Source organism: Danio rerio, chromosome 5 (genome assembly GCF_052040795.2).
Source record: "Danio rerio strain M-AB ecotype USA chromosome 5, GRCz13ab, whole genome shotgun sequence".
NCBI classification, from domain to species: Eukaryota; Metazoa; Chordata; class Actinopteri; order Cypriniformes; family Danionidae; genus Danio; species Danio rerio.
The window spans coordinates 57,767,501-57,789,010 of NC_141025.1; the positions used below are offsets into that span (position 1 = coordinate 57,767,501).

The window sequence follows — 21,510 nt, forward strand, 5'->3', positions numbered from 1 at the left end:
GACTCGACATTTGTAAACTCTCACTCCAACGGGTTCGCACAGCTCTCGGTCCAACCCACACTCGTCAGCGATACCAAGCTGACCAATCACAGAGCTTGCGCTATGCTTCATTGTGAAGTGTAGTTAAATTTTTTGTGAGGTACGCATCAGCATTCCCATCAGCCACTGCGAGGGCTATGCGACCATGAGAAGACTGCGCTGGAGAAAAAAGATCTATTTCTATTCATACTTGAGCAATAAAAATATATATATATATATATATATATATATATATATATATATATATATATATATATATATATATGTGTGTATTTTATGTTGTTTCTACATTTCCTCCAAAAGTTTTAGCGGTCTATGAGTTTCTGGTATTTGTTCATTCAACCATGGTGAATGCTCGGAGAATGAGGGCTCTTACTTTTGTACTCCTTTATTTTCTTCCAAGTTGTATGACAAAACTGAAAATTCTGTGCTACTGCCACAAGGGGGTGTATTCTGACAGTCGTGCCGTGTCCGAATGTCGTGTGAAGTGGAAAGGTGGCTTTAGACCTAAACTGCATTAGGTTACCTTGTACTTTTACATGTGTAATGACAATAAAGTTTAATCTAAAAAAATCTAATCTAATCTGACCAATTTCAGCAGCAGCAATAGAGTTTTAAACGGGGCAGGACATGTCAGATATCAGACTATACAGTGATTGATTGGTTTAATGATTTGATGAGAAATTGAAGTACGAGTCCATAAAAAGTATAAGTTAGTTAATAAAGTTAATCCATTGACGTGCATGTGACAAACTCATTTTTTTCTCCGAATTTGAAGTGGTATTTTGACTGTTTCTGTGACTGTTTCTGTGCCTTTTCTTGCATTGTTTTGCAGCGTAAATATACAAATATAATGAAGTAAATAATACTTCATTATATTTTTGACCTCCAGGAAACACAAGAAAAGAAAAGAAAAAAAGTCCCCAGATATTTATTTCTGATTGTCATCTGGTTGACACAACATATTTTCTGACTTGCGCGTGCTCTCTCTGCTGGTGGACTCATCGGAGAGGAAGTCCAACTGTGTGTGATATGCAGAGAGCAAAGAAATGTAAATGCGCAATGGCTTGTTGTTATGTAAATAGGATAAATAGCATAAGGCTATTTTGTTTGTTTAATTAAAAACAATGTATAGGCCTGTTCTGTGGGATAGGAACCTTAAATGACATCTATTGTGATCTGGTATTAATAAAAATAATAACTTGACTTTCAAGGGGAGTTGGGTTGCCTTTATATAATGGTAGGGGAAACACTGTTGTGCGTTACTAAATTAATCTGCTCCATCAGATTGCAGCTGGAATTGACTCTTATCCTCAGGCAATCTTTGTGATTTTATTCTACTTCAAGTGTGAAAGGTTGGCTAATACTTGTTTTGATTGCAACAGCTGTGCATTGTGTGTTATAATTAAATAGTGAGAAGAATTAGAGACCCCAATTTCCCCTGGGTAGGCTAAATTGTCCGTAGTGTATGAGTGTCAATGAGTGTGTGTGGATGTTTCCCAGGGATGGGTTGCGGCTGGGAGGGCATCAGCTTCATAAAAACGTGCTGGATAAGTTGGCGGGTCATTCCACTGTGGCGACCCCAGATTAATAAAAAAGGGACTAAGACGACAAGAAAATGAATGAATGAATGAAAATGTCTTGTAAGGTACATTTGTTGATATCCATTATTCTATTCACACAAGCATTTGTCAGTTTATCTCATCTATTGCTATTGCTTTTTAGTAATTTGTTGTTCTGTCTTTTCCAACTGTAAAACAAACAGCTCAGTTAAGTTCTGACATCTTGTGGACAAACAGAGTTGTGCAAAAAAAAAAAAAAAAATCAGCACACATCTGTGGGTTGCTCAAACAAGCATGCTCTGTTACAAAGAAAAACAGTCAAACAAATCAGTAATTACAAATTGTAGTTATATTACCTCACGTGGGTTTCTTAGTGTGCTCCGGTTTCCCCCACAAGTCCAAAAACATGTGGTATAGGTGAATTGGGTAAGCTAAATTGTCTGTATGTACTGTATGTGTATAAATGAGAGTGTATGGATGTTTCCCAGTGATGGGTTGCAGCTGGAAAGGCATCCGCTGCGTAAAACGTGGGCTGGATAAGTTTGCAGTTCATTCCACTCTGGCAACCCCAGATTAATAAAGGGACTAAGCCGAAAAGAGAAAACGGATGAATTAATGGGTTGTATTACTAAGAGGCTACTGATTAAAAAATGTTTCCTATTGATTTCTTCACAAAAGAAAATATGTTTTCTGTCCTTTATTTCCACTTCCCCTGATTTCAATCAACAACTCAGACACTGAGTGGCATTTAAGTCTGCGCAGATTGATCCAAGTGCATATCAGTTAAAGTTTCAGTACTCAGCCCTATTTTTACAAATTAAATATTGAAATCTCCTGTCCATTCAACACAGTGGCTCAGTGGTTAGCACTGTCTCGCTGGTGCGAGTCCCGCCTGGGCCAGTTAGCTTTTCCGTGTGGAGTTTGCATGCTCTCCCCGTGTTTGCATTGGTTTCCTCCGGCTGCTCTGGTTTCCCCCACAGTCCAAAAACTTGTCATACAGGTGAAAATAAATTGAATTTTCCGTAGTGTATATGTGTGTATGGATGTTTCCCAGTACTGAGTTGCAGCTGGAAGGGCAACCACTGTGTAAAACATATGCTGGATAAGTTGGTGGTTCAATCCACTGTGGTGACCTCTGATGAATAATGGGACTAAGCCGAAAAGAAAATGAATGAATCCCCAGTCACTGTTAATTGTCACTTTGCATACAATTTTCCTCATGAGTAAATGTAAAAAAAGTCATATGGGTTTGGAAAGGCATGAGTGTGATAATTGATAGCGCAGTCATATTTTTGTTGTTGTTGTTGTTGTAAAAAAATTCAAACTTTATAGGGGACATATGTGATCAAGATCTGTAGTGACATCTGAGGTTTGAGATTAAAGATAATATAACTAAAGTCATTTAAGTTGTATTTAGTGGACAAGAAAAGTCTATGAAATAGCAGTGGAAAGTGAGCTGTTTTGGTCACCACTGTTGGTATAGTATTGCAGACATTTTCATTAGTGGTGCTCTTTTTCAAAGGTACTTGAATCTTCCTCTTATTTGTCAGTTGATCTGCTGATATTACATCATCTAAAAATTAGTTTACTTTGGTATTTGTCTGCTGGTGCTGCCTTTGATATCTAAGGGTATATTAGGTCTTGTTCTGTTTGAAACTCAAGGTGTCCTTAGGAAAAGTAGTGTAATTGATGAAAAGTGCACAGACACGTGAGGACAACAGTGAGGCTGGAGCAAGATTAAAACAAAAACTCTTCTAGTCTTGCAAAAACTGTTAAAGTGTACTGATTTGAAGCCAGGTGTCCTTGAGGCTAGGTTTTGCTTGAGACTAAGATTAAGACATGATTAAGAAAGTTTTACCATGTAGCTCACCAAAAGTTCAAATAATTACCAAGGCATGACACAAGCAATTTTCTTCATGCAGAAAACAACAACACTTTCTTACTTCTGTTCATGGTTTAATCCCATAAATACAGTAATATGTAATGTTAAGGATGTATTTTTTTTATATTTTTACTGCTCTTAGTATCCAGCCCTCTATAGAAATTGTTACAGCTCGACAGCATGTCCTTGACCTACTGAGCAACTGTACCATTTCTCCTCATTATTTTGACAAATGTAATTATTTCTGTTGCTACAAGGGGGTTTATTGGCTGATCCAGTTACAGTGAGTCACAGGTCATACTTGATTTGCCAAAGGCAGATGTGAGTGAGTGAGTGAGTGGGTGGGTGGGTGGAGGGAGGGAGGGAGGAAGGAAGGGAGGGTAGATCTATACCATTGATTAGCAATATTAGAGAGATATGCTAATGTGTCTTCATTTGCAGCCTTTCTAAAAGCTCATAAGACTCCAATTGAAAGGCGAAAAGCGTTCTTTTGCAAAGACTGGCCTTGTGGGAAATCAGGGTGGTATAATATCCACAGGGAATAAATAGTACAATCATGTACATGCAGTTTAGCTGTAATTCTGAGAATGAAAATGGCATCTGTCAAAACAGATTAATTCATAAATATTTTTGTGTCTTCCATGTTCTATGGGGGAAAAACATTCAAGACATGAAATATTGACAGGCTTGTCTCAAAAGCTTGAATTTGTCCTAGATTGTTACTGTAGATGATTTACTGCACTGTAAATTCTAAATCCAGTTTCCTGGTAAATCACAGTGTGTTATAGTACACAGTCAACTATGCTGAAATAAAAACAGTGTTTTACTCCGAAGTAAATTACAGAAATGAATTGTTTCTCAGGCTCACTGGAAAATGTGTCTATATGCATTCTCCAAAAATGTATCTGCTTTCAGGGCCTTGCCCTGACAACCTTGTCAGTTGTACAGTATCTTTGTTTAATGTCTTTTTATTGGTTGTATACCTGTAAGCACATGGTTTTATATTTATTTTTGCTGGCCATGTGCTCCCATTGTCTGTCCATTTTGTTTTCAATAACCACACAAGGATTATTTTTTGTCTGAATATAACTTTATATTGAGCTCATTTAACTTTTTACTTTGCTGATTTGTTTTGTGTGTATTAGCTGCCTAGCTAATGTCTTGTTAGAACTTGCTATTAGTATTTTGCATCCAGTTTTTCTTCTGTGTTTAGGTTAAGTTTATTTTTATTTTTTTTAATTCTTACATTTTAGTTATTTAACCTTTTTAATTTTTGTCCTTGTTTTCTTACTAGTTTTAGTAAGATTAGTCTCTTTTACTTGCTTGTATTTCTGGTCTTTTATTCTGGTCTGTATATATACAGTTAAGTCCGAATTATTAGCCCCCCTGAATTTTTAGCCTCGCTGTTTATTTTTTTCTCAAGTTTCTGTTTACCGAAGAGAAGATTTTTTTTTACACATTTCTAAACATAATAGTTTTAATAACTCACATCTAATAACTGATAGGTTTTATCTTTGCCATGATGACAATACATAATATTTTATTAGATATTTTTCAAGACGTTTAAAGGTTTAACTAGTTTAACTAGGCAGGTTAGGGTTATTAGGCAAGTTGTTGTATAATGATGGTTTGTTCTGTAGACTATCGAAAAAATATAGCTTAAAAGGGGCTAATACTTTTGACTTTAATATAGTTTTTAAAAAAATTAAAACTGCTGTTATTCTAGCCAAAATAAAACAATTGAGACTTTCTCCAGAAGAAAAAGATATTATCAGATTAACTGTGAAAATTTCCTTTCTCTGTTAAACATCAATTGAATCTCAAAGGGGGGCAATATACACACACACAAACGTGTGTGTGTGTGTGTGTGTGTGTGTGTGTGTGTGTGTGTGTGTGTGTGTGTGTGTGTGTGTGTGTGTGTGTGTGTGTGTGTGTGTGTGTGTGTGTGTGTGTGTGTGTGTGTGTGTGTGTGTGTGTTTGTGTGTGTGTGTGTGTGTGTGTCTTATGTTATAACCTCAAATATGTTGACACTTCTTCATAAATACAGTTTTGTACAATTCTTAGAATGGTTAGCAGTGATGCTAAGCACAAGTCATGTGAAATAAGGTTTGATGAAAGAGATTTAAGGGTTAGTTCATTTAAAAATGAAATTGTTTTTAATTTCTCTCCATCATGTCATTCCAAACCTTTCAGACCACTTTCAATGTGTGATTAACTTTAACTGAATTTAGAATGATGTTACAGCTTTGTGATACATTTTTGACTATTAATGATGGGCTGCTGCGAAACAACAGAATATAGATGGTACAATGGAAATTTTTTAAACATAAATATTGGCAAATATATTGTATCTTTATTTATTTATTTTTTTTAATGCTTTGACAGGAAAAATTAGATAGAAAAAGAAGCAGCAAATGACTTTACCCACCAGGGTATTTGCATTGAGTTGTCATTTTGTCATAACTGCATTGCAAATTATGCAGTTGTCTGACAACTTGATGAATATTGCTTGATTTCAGTATTTTGAAGATCACCAATTGCTTTAGAAACTGATTAAACATTATTGTTTTGGGCTTTATTAAACTTTATGAACTTGATAAAAAATCTTTTTAGACATAATTACAAGCGTAATTTGCTAAACTTGCAATGTGAAGGAATTAGTTGTCTTGCCTCCCTCTGGTGGACAACACAGCTTGCAGTTCGCCATTTAATGTTGGCAACATTTCTTTTTTAATCTTCTCTTAAACAGGTTTCACAAATTTTGGCATGTGGCATTTATAAACAATAATGACAAAATGTTATCAAAATAATTTGAATTCGTCGAACCATTAAATCATCTTCTAAAACACTTGATAAATTTGAATTCTTTTGATTAATTTTTGTTGTCGAGGTCTCTATGACATATAGAAAATTTGTTACAGATTTGACAAATTTTGATGGAGGAATTTGATAAAGCAGATTTATCAAAAAGCTCAAAATAGTGGAATAGTTTTCTGTACTATATATATATATATATCTTAGGAATTTTACATTACATTTATATATATATCTTACATCTTAGGAAAACCTTAAAAAATAATTTTGATCATGACTTATTTATTATAAAATTTTTTTTACATTTTACTCAAGCTATTTTGTTAATGTTAGTTAACAAAGCACAACATATTTTTATTAATCCACACATTTTCAAACCCTTCTTGACATTCTTATAACATACAAAATTACTTTAATTAAATTAATTAATTACATTTTTAAAACTTGCACCATATTTCAACAAACTTCACCCTTTTTTTCTTATGTGGATGAGGTAAATTTTTCTACAACAAAATTAATAATTAGCTATTTTTTTCTTCTTTTTGCAAATTTGCAAAAATAAAACCAACCTTACAAAAAAATTAACCTTAAAATCAATGAACAAATAGTAATTTCTGGAAAAAATGTGCTCTTCTGTGGCCGTGAATCATCCTCTATTAAAGTTTGCACAAATATCTTGTCTTCATCATTCCCAGCCTATCCCAGAAAGCTTTAAAGAAATCAACAGTTACTGTAGACCATCTAACCCTGGAGCCTGCCCAATTTCTGCAATCATTGAGCTCTTCTCCCCAAGACAATGAATGATTCTACTTTGCCCATGTTTGATTTCTATGCTGAAGAAAAACTTGGATGGAACAACAACTTCAGGAAAAGAACTGGGGCCTCATGTACGAAGACTTGCGTGGAAATCTTACTAAAACATTGCGTACGCACAAAGCTGTAAATGTGCGTACGCAGAAAAAAATTCAGATGTATGAAACACTGCGTACACCGAATCTCACGCATATTCTTTTGTACATCCGAATGAACGTGAAACTGAGCGCAACATGCACCACAAAACCCCTTCCTGCCTCCTCCACCGTATGAATATGCTAATGACTATGCTAATGGCAAAACCCAACGAAAAAGCAATGGCAAAAGCAAGCAAAAAGAGAAACTTTGAACAGAATGTGAATTGGAGGTGCTGCTTTCGGAGGTAGCCCGGAGAAAAGCGGTGTTATTTGCAAGTTTGTTCTCCAGAATTAACAACAAAAGAAAAAAATAGAGTGGGAGAGTTGGAGAGCTGATGCGGTTAACACAGTTGGGTCTGAACATCGCACTGAGTGCATTAGAAAAAAATAAATAGTCTGGTTTATATCTGTAATATGTTGCAGTACTCTTAACAGTCTCAGTGGCGCAGCTCTTATGACGCATGTGATCATGTTTCACACGTTCGAGCATGAACTCGGCTCGAATCCAGCGTCTGATGAACTCTTTCTTCTTTTTTTCCCCCGCTACATATCAGATTTTGCCCACTATTTATCACGAGAAAGACAAGTAGGAATCATCAATAAGTTTGTGCATCATATTTTATTTGCACATTTATTGAATGGAAATGTTTCTGATTTACGAATGCAAATTCATCTTCAGATAGTGTCTTTATAGAAATGTGCGTGCAGTAGATAGCTCAGATTACATTGGGAAAACAGGCGACCGCTGCAAACTGTGCTTTAATGTTTAGCTGCTCAACTGTATGGTATGGAAACCTTATTTACCTGCTAGATGAACCCGTCTCATACAGCTGCCATTACAAGGCTCAGACACTTTGTAGAGAGGAATTTAACACAACTGCCTCTAGGAGTCGCCAATGGAAATAAAACAGACACGCACAAAAAATGTGCGTACGCCAGCCAGAAAGCTGCCGTGAAGCTGCGCACATTCCCACATTCAGTTCATTGTTAGTAAATCCAAACGTGAGCGATTCTGAGCGTGAAACCTGGCGGACGCAAAGTTTTTGTGCGTACGCAGCGTTGATACATGAGACCCCAGATCAAGGTCTGATCAAAGCTGTCATGATTTCAGGATGGGAAAAGAGTGAGGACTTAAATGCAGGAAAATAGGGTCTTTATTAACTATAAATTAAAAAAACAAAAAGACAAAAAAAAAAAAACCCAGAGGAAGGCTGGCAGGGAACAGGGCTGGATAAGACTAGACATAGCAGGACGTTAAACAATGACAAACTGCAGGAGGACAGCAGGTATGAGGAGACTATAAACGAGAACAAATTAAGAAACAACAGGTGAACAGAATTAACTTACAATTGAATAACAAGGAGGGTGATCTAGATCAGTGTTTCTCAACTGGTGGGTCGACATTTTTAGTCGGCGTAAGTATGTATGTATAGTTATATATACTATACGCTTAAAGCCTCAGTGTGTCATAAGTAGCAAAGTACTCTCATAAGAGAGCATGAAACCTTATAGTTAATATAGATAATATAGTTAATTTGTAAGTCTTGGTGATTTCTTATGATTTATCGATCACTACTTGTGTATGTTAACAAGCAAATACAAATAATTATAATTCCTAAAATTGTATTATAGTTCCTAAAAATTTGGGTCGCGGCTTGATGACCATGTAAAAATGTTAGTCCCATGGCCAAACCAGTTGAGAAGCCCTGATCTAGATAATATACAGGCAGGAGGCCTGAACTTGAGCCAAGCACAACATACAAGACAAGACAGAACTAGCATGTGGACTTTGCTACCAAAACAGGAATTAACAAGACCGAAGTGTGACGGTCCAGACAAATACCCCCTTTGTTTTACTTCCAAGCAGACCTCCTAGATTATTAACTTGATGTCCAACCAATGATTCTACATTTTGGAAACTAACAATTTCCTTTTATTTCACCTTTTTAAGCATATACAGTGTGACATTGAAATTGTATTGTACTGTACACAAAGTTGTGCTAAATGTTAAAATGTTGTCTTTTCACTCTCCGTTTTATCCCCCCAAAAATTCCAAAACCCTTTTTGAATGCAAATCTAGGACTATCAAAAACCGCATAAACTAACACCTCGTGTATGTGGTTTTTGATAGCATCAACGCTTTCCATTCACTTTAAATGGGTGATGTCGTTGATAATGTCTCTAAAAACAAAATTTTTTTAGTTGCCATAACTGGAACATACACATTGATCAAAACCACTTAAAGAAGCCTGAATCTTCTTAGGACACATATTTCGCTGACCCTTCTTCAAACATTATGAACTAATGGATGGTTCTTTTGCACCAAAACTGGACAAAGACAAAGCATCAGTAGAAGAATCATTTGAAAAAGCACCTGTCATGTAATCCTCTCCTTTATTTATTGAATCTTAAATGTTGCTTATTAGTTTTTCGGTAACATTTTGATGGTCCCTCTTGCACATTGGAGTATCAGTAGACTGTCTGCTTAATACTGCTGATACTTCTCCTTCAACAGACATTTAACTGACTATAATAAACTTTGTAAGTACATGTCAACTTACACTAACCCTAACCCTTACCCTAATCCTAACCCCGACCTAACAGTCTTCGTATAATATATTTAGAATTACTTGTCATGTAGATGTATTGTAACCTAAATTTAACAAAACGAGTTAAAAGGACCATCAAAATAAAGTTAGACCATTTTTCTTTTTGCTTTGATTTCCTTTTTGCAACTGTGATCTTTAACACTGATTCTTCATCTTTCATCATTACACTGTTCTCTTCTACTGTAGTTTCTATCACCTCTTTCATAATTTCATAATTTTTTTTTTCAGTGGCAATTTGCAACTGAGTGGGATCTTTTTCACTGCTGAAACTATCTGGCCAGTTCTCCCTAATTCACATTTTGTTATTTCGTCACTGACAAACCAGGGCAAGGTTTAAAAATACAACTTTCATTGCTGGATTTACAAGCAGAAAAACACTGATATACTCACCAATCATTACAATTCCTTGTTCAACAACTTTTCATTCAACAACTTTTTCTTTTTTATTCAACAACAACAAACAAAAACTTTCATTCACTTTTTCGGTTATCTCTAGAAACAGCACAACTCATTCTTGATGTCATTTTTTTCACCTGTACCCAACAACCCCTCCAACCACAAGGCTATATTCCTTGATAGAGGATTCAAAACAAATCTATGAGGGAGATGAAGCCAATTAGTAGATATGGGGATAGTTAGGAGGCCATGATGGACCGAGGCCATTGAGAATGTTTGGCGAGGATATTCTTTTGTGTGTCCTCTTGTAGCTTCATTGCATTCTGTAGTGATATTCTAGAAGGGTCTTGGCATTGTAAGCACAACATTGTGAGATCAGCTGAGTCTGCTATCTGTCGTAGTGTGACACCATCTGTCAATGTGTCCAGTTTAGTGTGCATTAACAAGCCTAAAACAGCAAACTAGTTGGTCAAGTTTTTCTGGTTTTTATTGTATTTTTTTGCTCCACTCAAACAGAGGCAGTCAGAGAACTTAGTTGACTATTGTGTATTGTGTCATTCTTTATCGACCAACCGTTTTTTATCTTTTTTGAAATCTGCCACTGTTCAAGCCACTGCCATTTCACTGTTAAATTTGGAAGTGTTAATCTTGAGGAATGATTCACTCATACACATCGTGCTTATTTGTTTGTAATTTCTCCTCTTTTTACTGTGTGTGTAGCTATTTTCGCATTTGAAAAAGATAAACTGGGCTGAATTACACTGGAGACTTCATGAGTTAATTTTGTGTCGGATATGATGTAAATTTATTGTTTGTATAATACATCACTCTTATTCACAGTCACACTTATCTCACATTTGTTTGAGTATGCATGTAATTCACATTCCTTGAGACTGTTTTGATTGTTGTCTTTCAGCTGCTGCTTGAGTCATTGTGTCTACAGATGAGACTGATGCAACTGTCACTCAGTGTAAACACTGAGATTCATATGCTTTATAACCGCATTACATAGAATATCCCCAATCAGTCCTATTAGTGATGTCTCCAAGGGCAGAATTTTAAATAAATTGAAACTCCAGTTTTCAGATTTGAAGTACAGTTTTGTCTAGTTTATTGTAATATAAATGTAATATCAGTGCAATGTAAAAAGTATAAACTGCTGAAAGCCAAAAACACTGAAGGCCGATTTAATCGATGCGCAGCTTCACAAGTCCCAAACCAAGCAAACTACTGGCGAAAGTGGTGGGGAACATACTTCACCAATTGATGAAAGCAAATAAAAAACGGCCACGGTAGCCCTATTTAATGCAGCCTAATGGCTCGTTTTCACTGAGTGGTACAATACGGTTCGTTACAGGTCACCTTTATCAGGCTTGCGTTTCCACTGCTAAAAGGGTACCAATGTTTTTTTTTTTTGGTGGGCGTGGTGTACGACAGAATGTTTCAGACAACGTCATCTTCGCTCTGGGAAATATCGACAGTTATGCTGTCAACACAGATGCACAACACAGATGCTTTATACACATAAATAATATATATCATATATCATCTCAAATACATAAATAAATGCAACATATATGAACACATACAGGCCCCTATGTCTCCGATATGTTGCCACTTACAGAAAAAAAAACTACACACAACATACATTTAGTCCTTATTTACGTTCAAAAACAACATAAAATCTAGCCCACAATCAGTACAAACCTCTCATATGTGTCTTTAGTCTTCAGCAGCACGTGTAGCCTCTTGTTAGAAAGCAATTCCGTCATTCCGAGTTCATAATACTCCAAAAGGTGATGATAATAGTCAAACATGGCAGTTTGTTCATGTTTTAGGTTGCAGACGCCCAATGTTAATGTTATTATTAGATGCAATGTTATTGTTTGTATATAATACTATGGTGTAATGTCTTGGCTGTGTATTTAAAACATGACGGTTTCTTTGTTTTTATTCTTGGTGTGCGAGCGAATGACGTATCTCTGTAAAGCAATAGGGTTCTGCTACGCATCTAGCTCTGCTTTTTGGTACTTTGGTACCCTTAGTAAAGGGTGCCGAATAAGTGGTACTGTACGGTTTGGTTCGGTACACTTTTATGGCCATTTCCACAGTCAAAAGGCGTACTGAACCAAACCGTGCAATACCACTTTTCGGCACCGTACCACTCAGTGGAAATGGGCCATTACAATGCTTTAGAGAATTTGGATTTCAAAAGATATGCACTTTTGTTTTATGTGTATACTAATGCAAAGAGATATGTCTTTACTCTGACAAAATGTTTCTGCCTCCCGAACTGTGCTAGGAAGGCTGTTCCAGAGTTTAGGTGCCAAATATGAGCTGGATCTACCGCCTACAGTGGATCTTTTTTTATGGAATAATCAATTGTCCAGAATTAGTTGAATGTACAAGACGTGATGGGCTATAATACACCAGTAGCTCCCTCAAACACTGGGGAGCTAAGTCATTCAGGGCTTTGTAGGTAGTCAATAAAATTTTAAATTGTATACAATATTTTATAGAGAGCCAATGCAATAATGAAAGAACCAGAGTAATATGATCATACTTCTTTGTTCTAGAAAGTAGTTTAGCAGCTGCATTTTCAACTTCAGTTTGTTAATTAGGCTTACAGGGCAACCGCCTAGTAACCGATTACAATTGTCTAACCGAGAGATCATAAAAGCATGAATAAGCTTTTTCATATTAGACATTGATAAGATGAAAAAATGCATTTTTACATACATTGCTTTGGGTGGTGTTATTGAGAACTATATATTGATGCATGTGATTGCCCTCTCTCTGTATTACAGATGCCTCCTCTGCTGATAAAAAATATCTTCAGTGGGTCAATTGTAATTATACAAATCTTCAAGAAAACTTAAAAGACAAGAAAAACTGTAGTTTTCCCTTATATATACATGCTGTCCTCTTTTACATGTGCTTTCAGTGTCTAGTTTTGACCAGGTTTAATAGCAGAATTAGTGTAGCAGGCAAGTCATGTCAGTTATCTTGAGGCAGTGGCTCATTCTCTTTCCTTACTGCTGTGGGGCTGCAGGCACTAATGAATTGCATTGTTTGTTTGCAGCCAAACAGTACTGTGTTTTCATTCACAGGCTCCCTGACCCACAATCCCTGCCAGCTTTAAACAAGGGGGGCAGATCTACTGTGATCATGTCTGCTGTGTTTGGCTAACCACCCGCAGACAGGTCTGCAACTATAAATCTCGCCAGTGCTGAGGGTGATGAAGGTCTTAACTCATCAGTTTCCACTGCTTGTTGCAAAGAGATATTGTAGGGGGAAATAAATAGGCACCAGAATTGTTGTGTCATATTTATTTGTAACTCTGGCTTGTTTGTATAGAAATTTACATAGATACATCTCTGTCTTGATGATTAGGGAAATGATATGAAGAAAAATCTGTTACCAAAAAAAAAAAAAAAAGCAATGAATTTAATTGTTCTCTAAAAAATATGTCCCTGAATAAAGACATTATTCTCTATGTGTAACCGAACCACTGCTCTGCTCACAATGTCCTGGTTTTGAACATGCACGCCAAAAAAATAACTGCGATGCTCACGCGTTGCTTATGCGGAGGTGTCGGCACTCAGTGAGTTTTGCAAGTCAACTAAACAAAGTTTAAATAATATGATGCTGATCTTTTTGAGACTAAGCATGGCTCCTGGTAGTTTTTTTTTTTTTTTTGAATGAAGTAAAAACAAGGGATGACGAGTCAGGGAGGTAAGACTCAAAGCTAATTCTCGGCCACGAGTCAGGTGTAAGACAACACACAACAGACAATTCTGTAAGCATCTTTTTATATTCGATAGAATTGTCTATAGAATTTTGTTCTAATTAAATTAATATTCATGCAAAAGATTTCTTAAATTATTTTAGCATCCCTCCAGTTGTGTCTTTAGCTTGTTTTACAGTTACATTTAGGATTAATTTATATATACAGTAAATATACAGTTGCAATCAGAATTATTCGCTCCCCTTCAAATTTTTTTTCTTTCATAAATATTTCCCAAATGATGTTTAACAGAACGAGGAAAATTTCACAGTATGTCTGATAATATTTTTTTCTTCTGGGGAAAGTCTTTGTTTTACTTCGGCTAGAATAAAAGCAGTTTTAATAAAAATAAAAAAAAAACATTTTAAGGTCAAAACTATTAGCCCCTTTAAGCTATACATTTTTTTAGATAGTCTACAGAACAAACCACTGTTATACAAGAACTTGCCTAATTACCCTAACCTGCCTGGTTGACCTAATTAATCTAGTTGTGCCATTAAATGTCACTTTAAGCTGAAACACAGCGCAGAGACAAAAACATGTAGTGCAGACACACACACAGAAAGAAAGAGAGGGAAACAGGGCGCGCGTTTAGCTTTGCACTGTTTTTTCACGCATATGTGACAGGATACAGGTTAATCTCCACTGCTTTATGGAGATCTGTTATGTTAATGTACAAAATAAACCTGATTTAACGTTCACAAACCGGGATTGAAGCCTCTTGGTAACACTTTAGAATAACTATCTGTTATGACTAGTCAATAGTCCATTAATAAATTGTTAGTAAATTAGTTATAAATGACTTGTTAAATAAAAGTTAATAGATTGTTAATTATTTATAGCTGCACTTTTAAGATGGCCAGTAGATAACTTACAAGCTGTTAGTTAACACATTATAAACGACTTGTTAACTGTATTTTAATGATTTATAACTATACCTAATAAATTAGTAATCGATCATGAACAAGCTGTTAGTAAATTATTGACTAAAGACTTTTTAAGTGTCAGTTAATAGTTTATGTATGTTATTGGGACGTTATTCTAGTTGCAATTATTCTTCATTTATTAACTGTTAGTAAATGAGGAATAGTTGCAACTTTAGAATAACGTCTCAGTAACATAAACATTATTATAATTTATCTACATTAAGGTAAGCAATTGTAATTAAATGATCTAAAATAATACTTTACTGTGTTTTTGGAAAAATTATTTAATTACAGTAAACAGTTGCTTTGTAATTAATTCTACCAAGTACCGCTCAAGAAACAGAAGGGTGGTGCGTAAGTTTGGCTGGATAATTTTCAATTTCTGCTGTGATTCAATGATTCTGCTTTGTGCACTAAACTCAAATGGCCTGCACAGTCACCTGAACTCAATCCAATAGAGATGTGAGGTGTGCTTGAACTGGAAATTTACATCCTGCATGTGCAGCAGACAAATCTGCAACAACTATGTAATGCTGTTGTGTCAATATGGACCAAGATCTACAGGGAATGTTTCCAACGTCCTATTGAATAAATGCCAGAAATACTTAATGCAATTCAAAAGGCAGATGAGAGCCAATCAGTGGCGGATTTAGTTATGTGCGATCGCCCAGGGCAGCATCAGGGAGACGGTGACTGGGGAAAACGAGCCCCAGTAAAAGCAAAATCTCAAAAGATACCATTTACTTTATGAAAGTATATTGATTTATATTGTTAATCCCAAAATAAAGATGTTAGGGGCCATTCACATTAAGAGTCTTTTGCATGCGCAAGTTTGTTACTCTCTACAGTATGTGTTACTGAAACAATGCCTGTGAAATCAAACTGACGCACGGAGAAAACGATTCTTGTGCGATTCACGTGCTGCTCTGCTCCTGGTTGTTTACAGTCACGCCGATAAAATACACTTGTCTATGTGCTTTGAAACCGAAGTAGCTGGTGCAACTTTTATGCAAAGTTGTCGGCACGCAGCGAGTATGATAAGGCGACAAAACTAAAGTTTACATGATGAAGATCTTATTTTGACCTTGCATGGCTATGGATTAAAAAGATGGGATAATGAGTCAGGGAGGTAAGACTTTCTCGGCCATGAGTCGGGTCAAAGACAACAGATAATTCCATAAAACATATATATTTGTATTCTATAGAATTGTGATTATTATTCATGCTAAACTTTTCTTAAGTGATCTCTGCAAATCACTCCAGTTGTGTCTTTCTTTACATTGTTTTTCAGTTACATTTAGGATTGATTTCTGTTTTTATGTAGAATAATAATTGTATATTAATAATAATATTAGGCGGTATATTGGCCAGTACTGGTTTGCAGCTGGTAGGGCGTCCTTATGGGGTGGTTCGCCCAGGGTGGCATTTAAACTAGAATTGCCACTGGGGCCAATCCAGTGCTATTCGCTAATTTAGGCCAATGATTGCATACTGTATCAGTGGGTGAATCTTGAAAACAAGATAAATGTAGATCAGGATTAGCTGTTGTCTTTTGTGAATTGATTTAATTGTTGCTGCTTGCTAATTGCTTATTTATTGTATTTAGTCATTTATTTTTGTCGACTGGCAAGTTGTTGGAGGCATAATTTAATTTAGTGTTTTGTGACGATATCTCTTTTCTCTACCAGTTTCTTTTCTTATAAGGATGTGTACATATTACTGGCACACAAAACCATGACACTATAGTTATTCTCTCATGTCAACATGCTTTCTGAGAGCAGCAGTAGAGGTCATGCTGATATGTCCTTGTTGGTAAACCACTGTGTAGGAGAGAGAGCTGTGAAAACCTGCTGCTCACACAGACTGAAGACTGTGTGTGTGTAAGAGAGAGAGAGAGAGAGAGAGAGAGAGCGAAAGAACTTGATGGCTGAAAGTGGCATGGTGTTCCTCTGTATCAGCAGTCTTTTTGCCAGCTCCTCTAATATCATAAGTGACCTTCAGCACGTTTTTAGACTGTCTTCTCTTTCTCCTTGTCTCTTTCTAGCACAGGTGAGCTTTCACACTCATGCTGTTTTCAGGCCATGCTGCACATACGACTGATTCCTTCTCAGGGTTATTTTCAAATACTCATTTGCATAAGTTTTTGTAAGCACAGATTTTAGCAGTCTGAACCTAGGTGTGGTTGATATTTGTTGATATTTGTCATCGGAATGAATCAATATCTATTTTTCTTTCTATTGTTGGTTTTAAATAATTGGAATATCCCTGTATAAAACAAAGGTTTAGCACTTAGTGCTAAGCACTGTCACCTCACAGCACAAAGGTTGCTGGTTCGAATCCCGGTCAGTTGGTGATTCTGTGTGGAGTTTGCATATTCTCCCTGTGTTGGTGTGGGTTTCCTCCGGGTGCTCTGTTTCCCCCACAGTCCAAAGACATGTGTTATAGGTGAATTAAATAAGCTAAATTGGCCATAGTGAGTGTGTGTGAATGAGTTTGTATGGATGTTTTCCAGTGCTGGGTTGCAGCTAGAAGGGCATCCGCTGTGTAAAACATATGCTGGATAAGTTGGCAGTTCATTCTGCTGTGGTGACCTCTGATAAATAAAGGGACTAATATCAAGGAAAATGACTGAAAAGCAGATTTTGCCATTTGTCTGTTTGAAACAGTAAACTGTAGTGGGAAGTCATGGGCAACCGTAGCTAGTGATCACATTACAGTTAGTAACATCCGATGTTTTGACAATTATACCACAAATGACAAACTTTTCCAGTATTATTCTGACAAAATCTTTTTTTCTTTTTTTTTTTTAAGTTGTAGAATGTATTATTGTACAGAATATATTTTATCAGCAAATGGCTCAAACATTTTGACATTCCTCCTTCATGATTTTAATATGTTCCTTGATACTTATAGTTACTTATTTTAATTAATACTTAGACTGTCTACTTAGTTAAATCACGTGAATGTCTCTGAATTTCTGAATGTGTTGTCATCTTAAAATCGGAGGAATTAAATGGAAAATTGAATTAGCTACAGGCAGGCAACACAAATATCAATGGACACCATTATTGCACAGTGTTTTGGTGGTACAGTGGTAGAGAGAGCTTAACATGCTGCAATTAAGGAAACTGTGCAATTACAAAAAATGCCAGCAAACTGTGAAAAGATCTTTATCAGTTTAACAGCACATGCACTGCAAATCCTCACAAACGCAAACACATAAAAAAAAAGTGCTGCATTTTTACACAACACAATGGAAATGTTTCAAGGAGACCCTAAAACGTAATGGACCTGGCTATTTAGGTAATGGTTATTTAGGCTAATAGATACTAAAGACACAGAAATCGGGATATTAAAATGAACAAACAAAAAATCCACCTTTCATTTCAAAGATGACCTACGACTTCACTGAGCAATAGTCACGGCACAGCGGCATCCGTAACGTTTTTGGGTCCCTTAAAACATTTCTTTTGTGTTCCGTTCTCTTTGTGTTGTGAGAATGCAGCACTTTAAAAAAATAAAAAATAAAAAAAAACAAAGCAGCACATTTTATTGCTTTGATTGCATTGTGTGAAAATACAGTACTTTTTTGAAAAATGTGTTTGCATTGTGAGGATTTGCAGCACATGTGCTGTCAAACAAATAAATGTATTTTCCTAATTTGCTGGTGTTTTTTTGTAATTGCACATATTTTCTTAAACTGCTGAACATTAAGCTATCAGGTCATCATACAAAACTAATAGGTAAGGTTATAATGAGATTGTTTACTTGCAGTTCTCAGTTGTGGTCCTATCCAAGTGATGCAAATCAAATATTTGCAAATTCTCAAATAAACACTTTTCAAATTTCCAGTTAAATGCTCTGAAGACCGAAATCATCCAATATAATGGGGACATCAACCATACATAAGTACCTGCCATTTTGGTCCTTCTAAAGACAAGCTGTCTAAACAGGATGCATCAAATCAAACTCTGTTTTATTCTTCCTCAACCATAAAGCACTGTTTATTTATTTATTTTTGTTTTTAATTTATTTTATTTTATGCAGATGGTCTGTATAGTATAATATAAAAATATTGCAATGTCAGATTTTTACAATATTGTGCAGCCCTTATCAGGGGTCACCACAGCGGAACGAACTGCCAATTACTCTGGCATCATCTTTTAAGCAGCCGAACACTTATACACTCTCTCATTTATGCACACACACATACACTACAGCCAATTGTATTTACCCACTGTACATATACATGTATTTGGAATGTGGGGGAAACCGGAGCACTTGGAGGAAAACCATGCGAACACGAGGAGAACATGCAAACTCCACACAGAAATGCTATCTGGCCTATAAGTATCTCAAACCAGCGTTCCTATTACTAAAAGTTTGTCACAATTCATTGAACATTATGTGTGCAAGAACAAGAGATGTGCTCTATATCAAATTGCAAAAAAAAAAAAAAAAAAAAAAAACCTGGCATGCTTTAATGCACTGCACACATAATTTATCTTCTTCTTTACATACAAAGTGTATATGTGACCAATTGCTTTGTTATCTGACACTAAAGAAGGTTTTTCTTTGTGTAGAGCAGGTATGGAGAATAAAGCAGTGTAAAAATCAAGTAGCTCAAAGTATATGAGCAATATCACATGAGTAGCAGTGCAATATGGCAATGGTGGAAAGCGTGCATTGGCACAAAGGCTGCGGGCCGAATGTCTTATAGTTTTCCACCAGTGCGATATACAGCCATATCGCACTGCTACTCAGGTGATATTGCGTTTATACAACAGTTTGCCGACATAATCATGTATATATGAGGAACTACTTACGCCATTCATTCACATCTGCAACTGACCATCAGAACAGCAAAAAACACTAAATCACCAGCGTCACTTTAGAGCTAGTGTTTGGATGATTTTCTAGTGTAATGTCTAATGTGATGACAAAACATGTGATTTTGCTCACATTCTATGATCATATGGCCGAATGGCATGAAATGCCATAAGTCTAGAGAGACATTTCCCAGTATTTCTCTGCCGATCACAATAATTAAGCCCAAAAGCCAAAGCAGCACAATCACTCCCAGTGTTGTGTTTGTGATGAAGAAAAACACTAAATGCATGCGGAAATTTCTTCTTATGTTTTTACTGAACTAGTCTGCGGTAACGAAAACAGGAGACTCATTAGAAACAAACAGATGACCAACCAGAAAGTAACTCAGGTTAATACAAAGAGTGGCCAACACAAAATACATACAGTCCTGTATGAATCCCATCTCACACGCAATACACAACAATTACTATGGTATAAATACAGTGCTGCAACATGAAAAGAGAAAGATCAACTAAGAATGTCACTCACCAATTTTATGTTTTGAATCAGCTGTAGTTACAAAATACGCCAATCTTTTTTTCTCTAAGGGCTTATTATGTGGTCTCTGCCGCCATTCTAAAATTATAAATATTTAAATTAGGCACTTTCCCTATGAATAAACTGCATAGTTGCAATCTAAACAACTACATTCTCACTTATATAAGCCTCAAAAGTACATAATGTTGTCCAACAGCTGCACAAGTTTGAGGAGACTCTACGAGTGCTGAATATTGCAGGGCTATCAACTAGATTCGATAACCAGCCAGAAAGAACTTTTGTATAACATGCTTTATAATAGGATAATGTTTTAATGATTAACTAGCAACTACAAAGAGCTCTTCCTTATCCACTACAGGATCAATGAAAGGAGACATTATGATTATTAAGTCAGAAACATGAGTCGATGATCTCTTTTCCGTTTATTTCATTCATTTATTAGAAAAATGAAACCAACTAAACTTATGTAAACACAGTTTAAATTTGTTAGTGTTTTCTAACAGTTAATAGTAAATGTTCTTTCTTTTCAAAGTACATTTATTTAAAGTCAATTTACTTAATTGAGTTGTTAAGTGAAATAAATTACAGCATCAAATTTCTATCAGGTGAATATTAATGGTATTCTGGTTAACTAAGAGCTAGCTTGCACTGGCCTATGGGTTAGTTTGCCAGCATAAGTTGCCTTAGTGACTTAGCTGTAAGTTTGATTTATGGAACATTATTCACCATTTATTTTAAGCCTGACTAACCATAATAGCTTTGTTTTATAGAACAGCCCCCAAGTCACTAAAAACCTAAATATGCAATGATGATTGGTAATCTTTGCTAGAAAGTATGCTTCCACATACTTTAAGGCAGTGCTTAATTTGAGCCGGATCTTGCCCGATCCTGTTCCAGAAAATGTGAGCAGCAAAAATAAATAATGGCATATTGGCCTACCTTAATAATATTTGTATTTTCAAAATATCAAAGAGGCAGTCAAGCATATTATCATTTTTAAAACCATGAGTAAATCTGATAATGATCCTGTTTCAAAGAGATTTCGAGAAGATGAAACTGCACGAATGGATCAGGATAGTGGGAGACAGAAGCAAAACGATCTAAAGCACGAATAGAGATTGTTCATGCGGTAAGTTTGTAGCTACATGTTTTTATTATCCATGACTGACCAATAATAT

The 21,510-nt window shown here is 35.8% G+C and overlaps 1 protein-coding gene across 10 annotated transcripts in view; it reads left to right on the forward strand.

The window, feature by feature from the left end:
• apba1a (amyloid beta precursor protein binding family A member 1a) overlaps positions 1 to 21,510 on the forward strand; it is a 104,947-nt gene that overhangs the window by 46,909 nt on the left and 36,528 nt on the right. The window lies entirely within an intron of this gene.